This window comes from Euprymna scolopes, chromosome 38 (genome assembly GCF_053919585.1).
Source record: "Euprymna scolopes isolate OS-2025 chromosome 38, ASM5391958v1, whole genome shotgun sequence".
NCBI lineage: Eukaryota > Metazoa > Mollusca > Cephalopoda > Sepiida > Sepiolidae > Euprymna > Euprymna scolopes.
This window is the reverse complement of record NC_136519.1, coordinates 90,168,394-90,180,630: the sequence shown is the minus strand read 5'-3', so window position 1 is coordinate 90,180,630 and position 12,237 is coordinate 90,168,394. Positions and strand designations below refer to the sequence as shown.

The 12,237-nt window shown below is 42.1% G+C and overlaps 1 long non-coding RNA gene across 1 annotated transcript in view; it reads right to left on the bottom strand.

Moving 5' to 3' along the window:
- Window positions 1-11,988, bottom strand: part of LOC145263235 (uncharacterized) — a 38,984-nt gene extending 26,996 nt beyond the window's left edge. The window contains exon 1 of the long non-coding RNA XR_013864500.1: window positions 11,895-11,988. This is a non-coding gene — a long non-coding RNA (uncharacterized LOC145263235). The remainder of the gene's footprint in view (window positions 1-11,894) is intronic.
- Window positions 11,989-12,237: the final 249 nt, after the last annotated feature.

Sequence of the window (12,237 nt, the reverse complement as noted above, 5' to 3'; positions counted from 1 at the left end):
TGGAACGCCGTCCTGGATCCCGAGTTAGATCGATTTGGGTTAACATCTAGGGGAACTAACAGAGATCGGGATGCTGTTGTATTTCATGAATTTGTGGATAAGTTTGATCTTATCGACAAATTCCGAAATGAAAAGCCCCATGACTTAGTATGGACTTGGACAGGTAGAAGCGGCTCCGATTCGATACAGCTCTCGAGCTATATTGACCGGTTCTTAGTTAGGCGAGTCGACGTAGGAGTATTGGATTGTCCAAGTTTCCACAATATAGTTTACTCGGATCACAGACTTGTTCGTGTACGGGTAAACTTAGATAGACCTAAGCCTAGATTAGCCGGTTACTGGAAGCTCAACACGTCGTTGTTCGATGTGAAGGGCTTCCGTGACGGGCTATTACTAACCCTACAGCGGGAATTGACGGGGGCAATTATTGGGAATAAGTGGTGGGTAAAAGTTAAGGAAGCCATTAGGTCCTTTGCTGCTGACTTTAGCAAAAGACTCAAACTAGATTCTAGGGCAGCTAAAGTGACACTAGAGTCTAGACTAGATCGGGCGGTGGAGGAGGGGGATAATGCTAGCGTTAATATAATTAGGGCTCGGCTTGCCCCCCTTGCTGAAAAGGAGCACCAAGCCTAAGCGATTAGGGCTAGGTTAAAAAGAATGCCCCAGGAAGCAACAAACATGGCCGCTGAACTGCGTGCAGAGGAGCTTAGGCAAGCGGCTGATAGGCACATCGCTCGTGTCACATTGCCGGACGGGCGTACCGTGACCACAAACCAGGGTGTGCTGGAGGCGTTTAGATCCCATTTCCAGGAGCTTTTTTCCATGGAACCTGGTCTGTCATTAGAACAGTTCGACACCTATTTGGCTGACTTTTCTCGTCTTTCGACGACCGAAGCGGCTAGGTGCGAAGGTGGCATAACGGAGGATGAAGTCATTGAAGCCTTAAAGCGGGTCGGCCTTAATAGGTCACTGGGGATCGATGGTCTTCCCTACGAAGTGTAGTTGAGGTTGTCGCACATCTTTGTCCCTTTGCTGACGGTTTTGTTTAACTCATGGTTTAGGAACAGCTCAATCCCCAAGTACTTTACCATGGGTGTGATAAAGCTTGTTCGTAAAAGCAAAGATGGTGGGGATGGGTTAGGTAATTTCAGGCCCTTAACGATGCTTAACGCTGAGTTAAAGATTTTGGCCAAGATTCTCGCAAATCGTCTGCAGCTTGTCCTGGCTCGTCTTATTAGCCCCGAGCAAACGTGTGCCGTGAAGGGCAGGACAATCCAGGATAACTTGCACTCGATACGCCTGATGATAGAAAAAGTTGACACTGAGGCCGCGCTGATCAATTTAGATCAGTCCAAAGCCTTCGATAGGGTTGACCATCGGTACTTGGGGGCTGTTTTATCGGCGGCCGGTTTTGGCCCGCAATTTTGCTCTTGGGTTCATCTTCTCTATGCTAACCCCACGGTGATGGTAGAAGTAAATGGGAAGAGGTCGAGACCCTTCAGTTTGTCACGTTCCATTCGTCAAGGGTGCCCGTTATCACCCATGCTATATGTGCTTGCGATTGAGCCATGTTTGCGCAGGCTAAGGGTGAATCCGGTCCTACGCGGAATCACTTTGCCAGGTGTGAATGCCCAGGCGAAGTACTCCGCCTATGCCGACGACGTAACTGTGCTTGTAACGAGCAGTGCTGAGATTAGTGTCGTCGGTGTAGAAATCAGATTGTATGAAACGGTAACAGGGGCCAAAATTAACTGCGACAAGTCTTCGGGTTTGCGCATTGGTGCCTGGAGGGGTATGCCCCTTCAGGGGCCCTTTAGTTGGAGCGATGGGCCTTGCAAGATACTCGGCGTCTGGTTTGGTCCTGACCTCCAGCTGGAAAAAAACTGGTCGGAGGTTCTGAAAGCGGTACGGTCTGCAGCTTCACGGTGGATCAGTAGAAACCTTTCATTAAAGGGGCGAGCAGAGGTGTGTAATACCCACATCTATCCAATCGCTATTTATCGTCTATCAGTGCTTCCAATCTCGTCAGATACACTGCTATATTTGCAGAGGGCTCTTTTCAACTTCTTATGGCTTGGAAGGGCCCCTAAGGTCTGTCGCGATGTCTGCTACCTACATCCTTCTGAAGGCGGTCTAGGTATGCCAAACGTGGAGATTCGGCTATACACGCTACGGCTCTACTACCTAGATCGAATGTGCACACAAGATAGGGAAAACAGTGGCCTCTGGATGGAGGACACTAAGAAAGCCTTCCCGGCTTTGAGAGGGGTGCACTACTCCGAGGGGGAGGCACACAGGTTGCCCCGAGGTGAATGTCCCTTCTATCGCGAGTGCCGGCGCGCACTGAAGTCCCTCTTAAGAGTGAAGGAAAGCCTCTCTAACACTCTGCTGTTGTCCCGAAAGGCATTATATCGGGTTTTAGTGAGGGGATCCGTAACGGATGTCATCGGTGGGAGGCTCCCTTTGACGAAGGAGCAGCTCCGCTCAATCTGGCCTTGGGCGCCTGGGTCAGGATGCCTCACTAACGACGAGACTTCCCTGACCTGGCTGGTAATTCGGGATGCTCTCTGGGTCGGTAAGAGACTCCACTCAGCTGGCTTGGTGGACTCGCCTATTTGTAAACGGTGCGGCGATGAGGACGAGACTTTATGTCACGCCTTCGTTTATTGTCGCATCGTGAAGCTGCTGATTGAGTTTGTTACAGGTCTCATGGTCCGCATACTAAACACATCCTCATTAACTTTGGTTCCTATTAATGTCTGTAGCAATTGGGCTCCGACAACGGATAGGCTCAGAAAAGATTTGTGTTTGACCTTGCTAGCTGTGATGAGAGGTGTTATCTGGAACACACGTATGAAAGTGGTCTATGGATCTGAGGACTTTGCTCCCCTCGACCTTATACGACTCTTCCGTCATTATTTGAAGGATCGTATCAAGGCCGAGAGAGTTAGACTCTCTCCATCAGACTTTGTTGAAAAGTGGGTGTCAGTTGCACATGTGTGTCGGGTGAGAGAAGCAAGTCTTGACTGGTTCTTGGATGTTCCTTAGGAAAAAGAATTTTGGGTGACAGGAACGAACGTCAGCCCTGACTCGTTTTTAGTCCAGAGTAGGTCACGATATAGGCAAGAGTAGGACCATTATTTAGGCTTCTTTGTTCATAACCTAGCTAGTGTGTGATAGCGATCATTAGGTCCCTTTTAAGTTCCCCCCCCCTTTTTTTTTTTTAACCCCACTCCCCTCCCCAATTAGGTGACAGGTCACTTGATTCGCCAGAGATGCGGGTTCCCTTTCGAAGTTTTCGTAAGAGTTGTTTTAAATAAAGCGTTCGGACCCGCATCACCCTTTCGACTGGCGAATCGGTGTATCTGCCATAGTTTAACAACAGGGGGGTCTTTTGTTACTAACATTGTAAATATTTCATTTGTATTTTGTATATAAAATTTTTATCTTCCCAAATCCCCCTTTCTTATGGGTTTTAATTAGGTTATCATGGTATGATGTTCTTATGGTGATTGATGAAGGATGTATACACTGATGGATGTATAGTATGAATGTGGTATTATGGTGTAAGTAGAGTGAAAGTCGGAACTAGTTAGGTTAGATTAGTTAGCACTAGTCAGAGAAGACCGTCCTTTCCCCTCCCCCATCTTCGGCCTTGTGCCAAATTTTTCTGATTTTTTACTTGTAAATTTTCTGGAAATAAATACCTTCTGTTAATGACTTACTGGTGAACGGTTGGCACAACTTAGTTACTCGCTGCTCGCCGTACTACAATACTTGTTACTCGACCCAGTAGGGGGGGTCGCATAGGGCATCCTTTGCAACCCCTCGGAGCTTACGCTATCACCGGGTAATCTACTTTACCCTCTAAATAGTTTTTTTTTCCACATCTTGCAAAGGATTTGCTGCTTACTCTTTCGTCGGTTAACTACTGTCATGAACGTCACGAAAGAGCAGCTCCTACGCAGAAGGGAGTATTTATCGGACAGGAAATGGAGTCCGACCGCATGAGTTTCAGAAACTTCTTGACTAGGTTTGAGAACTGCATGATCGGCATGGCCAATGATGCCGAGAGGTTGAACTTTTTGAAGTGTTCACTCTCAGACAGAGCCTTGAGGCTGGTAAATCACCTGAGTTGCACTGACACCAATTACCAGCAAGCCATGGCTATACTGAAGAGGGAGTATCTGGACCTGGATGAAATCATTGACAAAATATTCCAGGATATTCTGGACTATGTACCAAAGAAAGGTGGAGCCCTTTTTGAGCTGGGGGACTTCGTTTCCAGGACGGCATCGCTGTTGGAAGAGCTGGGGAATTCCTTTTCGTGTGACTTTTCTGTGGACGATTCTGGCGGAGCCAGACTGATGGCTAAGATTCTATTTAGGAAATTTCCTCTCAAACTGAAAGGGGAGATAATAGCGCTAACAAATAGATGTATTGAGTAAAGCAATAAAGAGATTGCAGATTAAGGGCGGTGTCTCCACTTCATTTACATCAACAGTAAGACAGAATACGTCTCAAAAGTTTGGTAGGGGAACGCTATTACTCCTTCTTTTCATGTGGATGTGAACAATGCAACTTCAACCGGGTATTCCCGCACGTTGCCACCCATTCTCTCAGTTACATTCTCTTGTGGACCAAAGACAGTGTCAGTGAATTGCCTACTGGACACGGGTAGCGGGCGGACATATCTGGCGGCAGATGTTCTGAGAACTTTGTGCCCAATCGAAACCCTTGGTGTCAATTGTCAGCTGAGATTGTCTACCTTTCTAGATGAGTGTCAGCGTGGGTTTACAGAGGTAGTCCTGGGAGTTGATTTGGGTTCTGGAAGGACTGTGACATCTCCTTTCTTGGTAGCCGATGGTATGGACTTGTCGGTTCGAGTGGCCAACCTGGAATCTCTATTGCGTGTCTTTTAGGATGCAAAATATGCTTTGGCCGGCCAGTTTGAGACTGGAAGGGATTTAATACCAGTAAAGGGAATAATTGGGTTAGACCTGATTAAACACCTGGACTCATTGAAACTGATCCCATGTTTGAATGGATGGGCCTTTGCAACCCCCCCCCCCTGGATTGGTCCCATTTGGAGCAGTGGACTCTTTTTTCTTGGAAGATAAGCCCCTCTCTGAGGTTACTCACTTCTCGTTTAATTCGGTGATGGAACATATCCCCCAGGTCGATTCATCACATTTATGTTTTGTTCTTGAAACACAATCAACATACCTGGATCCCATGGCGGAGTGCTTTCCTGACAGTATGGTACAAAGAGGACTAGAACAAATGTTTACGTTGGAATCTCTGGGGCTTCCCAGTCAGGAGGACTTTTCTGATTACGATAAAGTGCAGATGAAGCGATTTGAGGAAACGGTAGAGCTTCGGGATGGAAGCTATTATGTGGAGCTCCCCTGGCATCACGATAGATTAGCCAGAGTCCCCTCTAATCATGCAACTTCCTTGCATTTTTAGACCGGGTAGCAGCAAACCTGACTAAAAGAAAAATATATGATGAATATTTGGAGGTGTTTCGTCAGCAACAGGAGGATGGTATAATTGAAGAGATTTTTGTCTCCCCTCAGGAGTTCGACAAATATGTGTGGATACCACATAGACAAGTTTTCAAGTCGGACCCTACGGCAACTACCAGGATCAGACCAGTGTTCAACTGTAGTTTGAAGACAGGAGATGGATTATCGCTGAACGAAGCAGCATATTCTGGCGTTAACTTAACAGGGGACATCTTAAAGTTGTTGCTGGCCTTTAGAGCCAACAATTATGTGCTACTAGCAGACATTCGCCGAGCCTTCCTAATGATTCGGCTTAAGCTGGAGGCGGATAGGAACCGGTTTTGCTTTTTTCTTAAACAAGGAGATTGTTTGCGCTGCTTCCGCTATACCACCTTGATATTCGGGTTTACTTCAAGCCCATTTGTGTTGGGGTGCATCTTAAAATTGCATGCGGCAAAATACCCTCAGGATGCTTGCCGCAGAATGATGGAGGACCGGTTTTATATGGATAACCTTGTGGCATCCGTAGCAGACGCGAGTGAGCTTACTACATTGTATTCCCTTGTTAGAGAGCGTTTACTGGAAGGGGGCTTATTATCCAGTCATGCAACTCAAACAGTCAGGCGCTCCGCAATAGGATGAAAGAGGATGGTACTCTAAGTATCCATGAAGAGGAGTGGGAGAGAGTACTGGGCTACCGATACTCCCCACATTCGGAGGAGTTGTATGTCGCTCCGGTAAAGTGCAATCCTGACGTGACAACTAAGAGAGGTTTTCTTTCAGAGTCAGCTAAGGTCTTCGATCCGTTGTCCCTATGTCTCCCGGTTACTATCCGCAGTAGAATGCTAATCAGGTCCATGTGGAAGAATGGTGCAGGTTGGGATGATCCACTCCAGCCAGCGATCTTGAGTGATTGGAGAGAACTAGCCAGGGACCTTTCAGGGTTGAGTGATTTCCGTTTTTTGCGCAAGGCGCTTATGGCAGGGCTGCCTGGAGATATGTACCTGTTTTGCGACGCGTCCAAGGAAGCATATGGGTTTGCCGTGTATATCGTACAAAATGGTCGGTCATCCTTATTATTTGCGAAAGCTAAGGTGGCACCTATGAAGGACAAGACTTTGCCTGTGTTGGAACTAATGGCCGTTTTCCTCGCCTTCAAGTGTCTCCCCACAATCCTGGACAATTGTGAAGGATTTGTTCCCGAGAATTTGTGTATAGCCACGGATGCACAGGTGGTCTTGTCATGGATTTTATCTCAAAACATGGCTAGCAAAAATGTTTTTGCAAAAAATAGACTTAAAGACATTCTGCAGATGAAAGTGGAGTTGGAGTCTCGCTATGGTTTGAAGACTCTCTTCAGATATGTTGATAGTACACTCAACCCGGCAGATTTGTTAACAAGAGGATTAACATTGAGAAAGTTCCAATCCAAGATGGAATTTTGGTGTTTAGGCCCTTCCTGGCTATGCGAAGGAATATCTCAATGGCCAGGACAGGATATGCCCTGTTTGAGTGAGATATGCCAGCGAATGACCCGCAGTTCAGCAAATTGTTCTTTGATCCATGATCAAGAGTACACTTCGGCCATACCTTTTCAGAGGTTTTCCTCATTCTCTGGTTTACTGACTGTTACTGCCTTGGTGTTTAAGTTCCTAGCCATCCGATTTAATCGACAATGGGACTACAACTCTAAGGCAGCGATCTACCTTATGAAGACAGTGCAACGGCAAGAATTTCACGTGGAAGTGGAGTACCTAAAGGAGCCGAGTGGTAAACCCATGCCAGTTAGGGTTCATGCTCTGGATCTTTTTCTGGACCCTGACGGTTTGATTCGATCTCGGGGAAGAATCAACCAATCTTCCCACTTTGGTTATGAAGTTAAAAACCCCATTCTGATAGGGAAACATCATCCTGTTACCAGACTCATCATTTTAGATTGTCATGAAAGGTGTTGCCACCTTGGAACTGGGTCAACTCTAGCGGAGTTGAGGCGAAGCGGTTATTGGATCCCGCAGGGTCGACAAGCTGTGAATAAGGTACTGGCTGTTTGTGCCAGATGTAAACGTTATAATTCAACGCCAGTGACGCCGAATGCTGCTGCTGCCCTGCGTCGCACCGTACCGATTTCAGAGTCCCCTATCAACACACTGGGATTGATTTTACTGGCCATCTTTGGGTGAGTGACGGGAAACGAGATACGAAAATGTACTTGCTCCTGTTCACTTGCTTGAATATCAGAGCAATACACATTGAAGTAGTTCCCGACATGAGTGTACCCTCTTTCTTCCAGGCACTGGTTCGATTTACTAACCGATATGGCGTTCCCGAAACCCTTTATAGTGACAACGCGAAAACGTTTATAGGAAGTGGAAAGATTTTCGACCGTCTCTCTCTTTTTATGGACTATCAAAGAAAATACGGTCCTTGTAAGTTAAAACTTAAAACCATTCCCTTGTTCTCTCCTTGGTATGGAGGAACATGGGAGCGATGTATCAAGACCATGAAGAATTGCCTATTTAAGATTCTTGGCAGGGGTAGATTGGATTACTTTTCCCTTCTGACAGTGTTATCGGATATTCAGAGGTCTGTTAATAACCGGCCTCTTACTTACCAGGTGTCTGCCGACAAAAATGCTACTCCAATTACCCCTAATATGTTCCTTAAGCCCAATAAGAGCCCCGGGCTATTGATACGACTGGATAGAGAGGATAGGACAACCTTGTTGCCTCCCAGCAGGGAGAGGCTAATTCAAACCTTGGAACTTAGGGACCAATGTCTGACAGATTTCCACAAACTATGGTATGAGGAGTACCTGCTAGAGCTGGGAAGGAAGATTCCTGGTCGATCCCGACTCAGTACAAGAACCCGCCTCCAGAAGGATGATGTTGTGCTGATTAAGAGTCCTTTGAAACCCAGACCGTTTTGGGTCTTAGGAACTATTACTGAACTGATTCCAGGCCATGATGGTGTCGTTAGAGCAGCACGTGTTCAAAAAGGGGAGGGCTTGGAGGAAGTACATTCCCTAAAACATCTGTACCCCTTAGAGCTTTCTAGGACTCCTGAAGGACCTCCTGTTGCGGAGGGAGGGGAGACGTTGGATTCACCCCCTAGTGTTGAAGAGCAGGTCTGGTTTTGTCCCCTGAGCAGCTCTCCGCAGCAGAATCAGAATATGATCGGGTGTGACTCGTGCGACGATTGGTACCATTTCCGATGTGTCGGTATCGACTCAGAACCTCCCAACAGGCAAAAGTGGTATTGCCCAGAATGCGCGCCACTTAAAAAACGACGGGGTAGACCTAGCCTACTGCCTGCTTGATTGATATCTGGACTGATCGACTACTGCTATATTGTACTAACAGTTGTTTTTTGATTAAGTATTTTGGTGGTCTGTCATTTTTATGTAACTTTTTTCTTTTTCTTTTCTCTCTTCTACCTTTTGTTTTTTTTTTTTCTCGTTTTTGTCGGGAGTGTGTGAGAAAATAAAAATAAAAATAAAAAAAGAAGATTGCTTACTTGGTGGTGCCGGCCTCGAGGGCGGAATTCTAATCTGAGTGGTTGAGAGGACGAGTCTCTTATAGACTTGGAGGAGTAGGGGGAGGCACAATTCTTCTGTTATAAAAGAATTGTGTCTCTGACTAGTACCAGTTCTGTTAATGACTTACTGGTGAACGGTTGGCACAACTTAGTTACTCGCTGCTCGCCGTACTACAATACTTGTTACTCGACCCAGTAGGGGGGGGGGTCGCATAGGGTATCCTTTGCAACCCCTCGGAGCTTACACTATCACCGGGTAATCTACTTTACCCTCTAAATAGTATTTTTTTCCACAAATTGTAAGGTTAAAGTACAGAATAGGTACAAACTCCCCTCCCCATGTTAAGAATGGCTTTTTTTTAATAATAACGTTATTATCTCAGCACGGATCAATAAGTGCACTAGTACCATTTTTTATTTTCATTTAAAAAAAAAAATACATTGACGGTTTAACTTCAAAATCTACTTCCAAAAAGTTTTCTATTTTCGTTGTTTTGTGTACGTTAATTATTATGCGCCCCAAATTATGCCTTGCAAAATGAAACTAGAGAATATTAAAAAATAAATAAATTAATTAAACTAAACTTTCATCATTGGCGGTTTAAATACTTCAAAATCTTCTTTAAATTTTTTTTAATCATCCTGACGCTGACTGATTACCTAAAATAAAGAAAAACAAATTTCTTTTTTTTTGTGTGTAATCATTTTTTCTTTTTTTTTTTTTTTTTTCGTTTAACATTCTTTCATTGTTCTGCTGATATTTCAGCGTCCCAAATTAAATCTTGCAAAATATGCTTATTTTTGCTATGTTTATGCTGGTTATCTCCCTTAGAGTTGATGATCCATTGACATAAGCGCATATATAGCAGTATCAGAAATTTGGGGACATTCGCAGGCGAAGTCGCCATTTTGAATATACACCTATCTTTCTATCAGATTTTAATAATAGTAAAACGTAATTTAAACCCGTAAATCTTATTTCAATAAAACGAGCAAAGACCAAATTTTAATATCATAAAAGCTTTAATAGAGAAATAAACAATTTTATTTATTTTTCCGTCGATTTCTTCACTTAAGTGACACTTAACATTCGAACAATAACATTACTTGAATCTTACGATAATTATTTTAACGGCAAAATAAAGAACTTACCTGGTTAATGAGTAAGATATGCTTTCTTTTAATCTTCCTGTATAAGAATTTATTCATATTTATGTATTATAATCCATGTATTTTTAAATGGAAGGATTTTTCCAACACACGGCGACGACATCGTGTCTTTAAAGCAAGTTGTGACAACACCGGAAAGTGAAAAATTATCTCTTACTTATGTACGGAGGCCTATAAGTGTAAAAAAAACCCACTAATTCAGAAACCTTAATAATCTCGATATTGGATTATATTCCTTCAAATTTTCCACTTTTAAAGGTTTTCGGAGGCGCTGAAAACATAAATAAACATTTATATATACGGCAAACGAAACTAATAGTTTCCAAGATGAAAAATTTTACAAATGGTCACAAAGTGGGGGGTCACTTTTCTATAATGATGTGACGTCAAATGGGCACCCACTTTATGGCCACATTGCAATGAACAGATTGACGGTAGCAGTACGTTTTTGCCTGACTTAAGGGAGATAACTTGTCCGGTTTTTTTTATTTTTGTGCCTTGACGCTATCGTAGACAAAATCTGATAGTTTTCATTTTTTCATTAACACGGATTACTATATGACGCAGATGTTCAATGGTATTTTTCTTTTTTTAATATCTTAAAGAAATACCTGAATATTTTTTTTATTATACTATAAATCTGCATTATCCGAATTCGTCTTTGTTTTTTTATATATCGAAAAAAAGGAAACCAGGAATTAAATATAATTATATAAACTGATGGACTATTAATTACTGGAACATTCTAAACAAAAATTAAGCTTCCACGTAAAAAAAACAAAAAACAAAAAAAAAAACACGTGGTTATCGAAAAAAGGATTTAAATTTTGAACTTTACCGGTAAATTACCAGATAAGTGATATTTTTTTGTTGTTTTAAATTTGAGTATTTTATTTATTCATGTTTTATCTTCAATTTGTGATATATAAAACGTTTCAAGCAAAATTAATTATTAAATTTCTCATAGACATTCCAAAATGGGGGGGTGAATTTATAAAACAACGTTTGTCTAAAATATTATATTTAGTTTATCGGAAAGAGCATAAAATTTTACATTCACCCTGAAAAAAACGTAACAATTGAACGAATAGGAAAATTTTGATAGATTTTTAAAGTTTAAAAATTGAAAAATATTCATCTCATAAAAATCAATTGATTTCACTACGTAACAAAATGGCTTCCCAGAACGCACGCACTTTGTAAACAATGTTTTTTAAACAATGAAAAATAATATTTCTATTATTTTTTAAACAACTTAAATAGTTTATTTTGGAAGCATATTCTATAAAGAAAATAAATAACCCACTTTAGAAAGAGAAATTACGAGTTTTCTATATTTTAATCGCAGTTTTCTGTTAGGGGTGTCAAAAATTCCCCCAAATTTCTGATACTGCTAGCGCATATATATAAACTACTTCATTTACTCACATAAATTAATATACAAAAGTATAAATTTATGTGTAAACTTTAAGTATTTACTTCAAAAGTGCTCAATACGTAGGTAGAGCTAGTTAGTAATTCTTAAAATATATATGGCGATTAAGCTCTACACTGAATCTTAAAAATTACTATATATATATATATATATATATATATATATATATATATATATATATATATATATATATATTGGTTTCGAGGCGTAGAAAGAAACTAAATCAAAATTGAATTAATAATACTTACTTTTTGCCTTATAATATGTTCCGAAGTAACTAACAGTTCTTAAAACGTTATTTGGACTTAAGTGAAAATTCAAGATGGCGACTGGAAAAGCAGGTTCGCAGAAAATAAAAAAAAAAATGAGGAAGAAAATTAAAATAGAAATTATCTTGAAACAACGCCGATCTTTTTGGTGAATTAATTATCACTGATAAAATTTTTTTTTTTTTTTGTACTTTTGCATTTATGAACCCGCGATTTTCACGAAGTTACTTAGGTGTGCCCGTGCCCGGCGGATGACGGAAAGAAAAGAACCGGATACGGTCGGCAAGTAGTTTAAAGACTTTATTTGGTAATATCTCGTAGC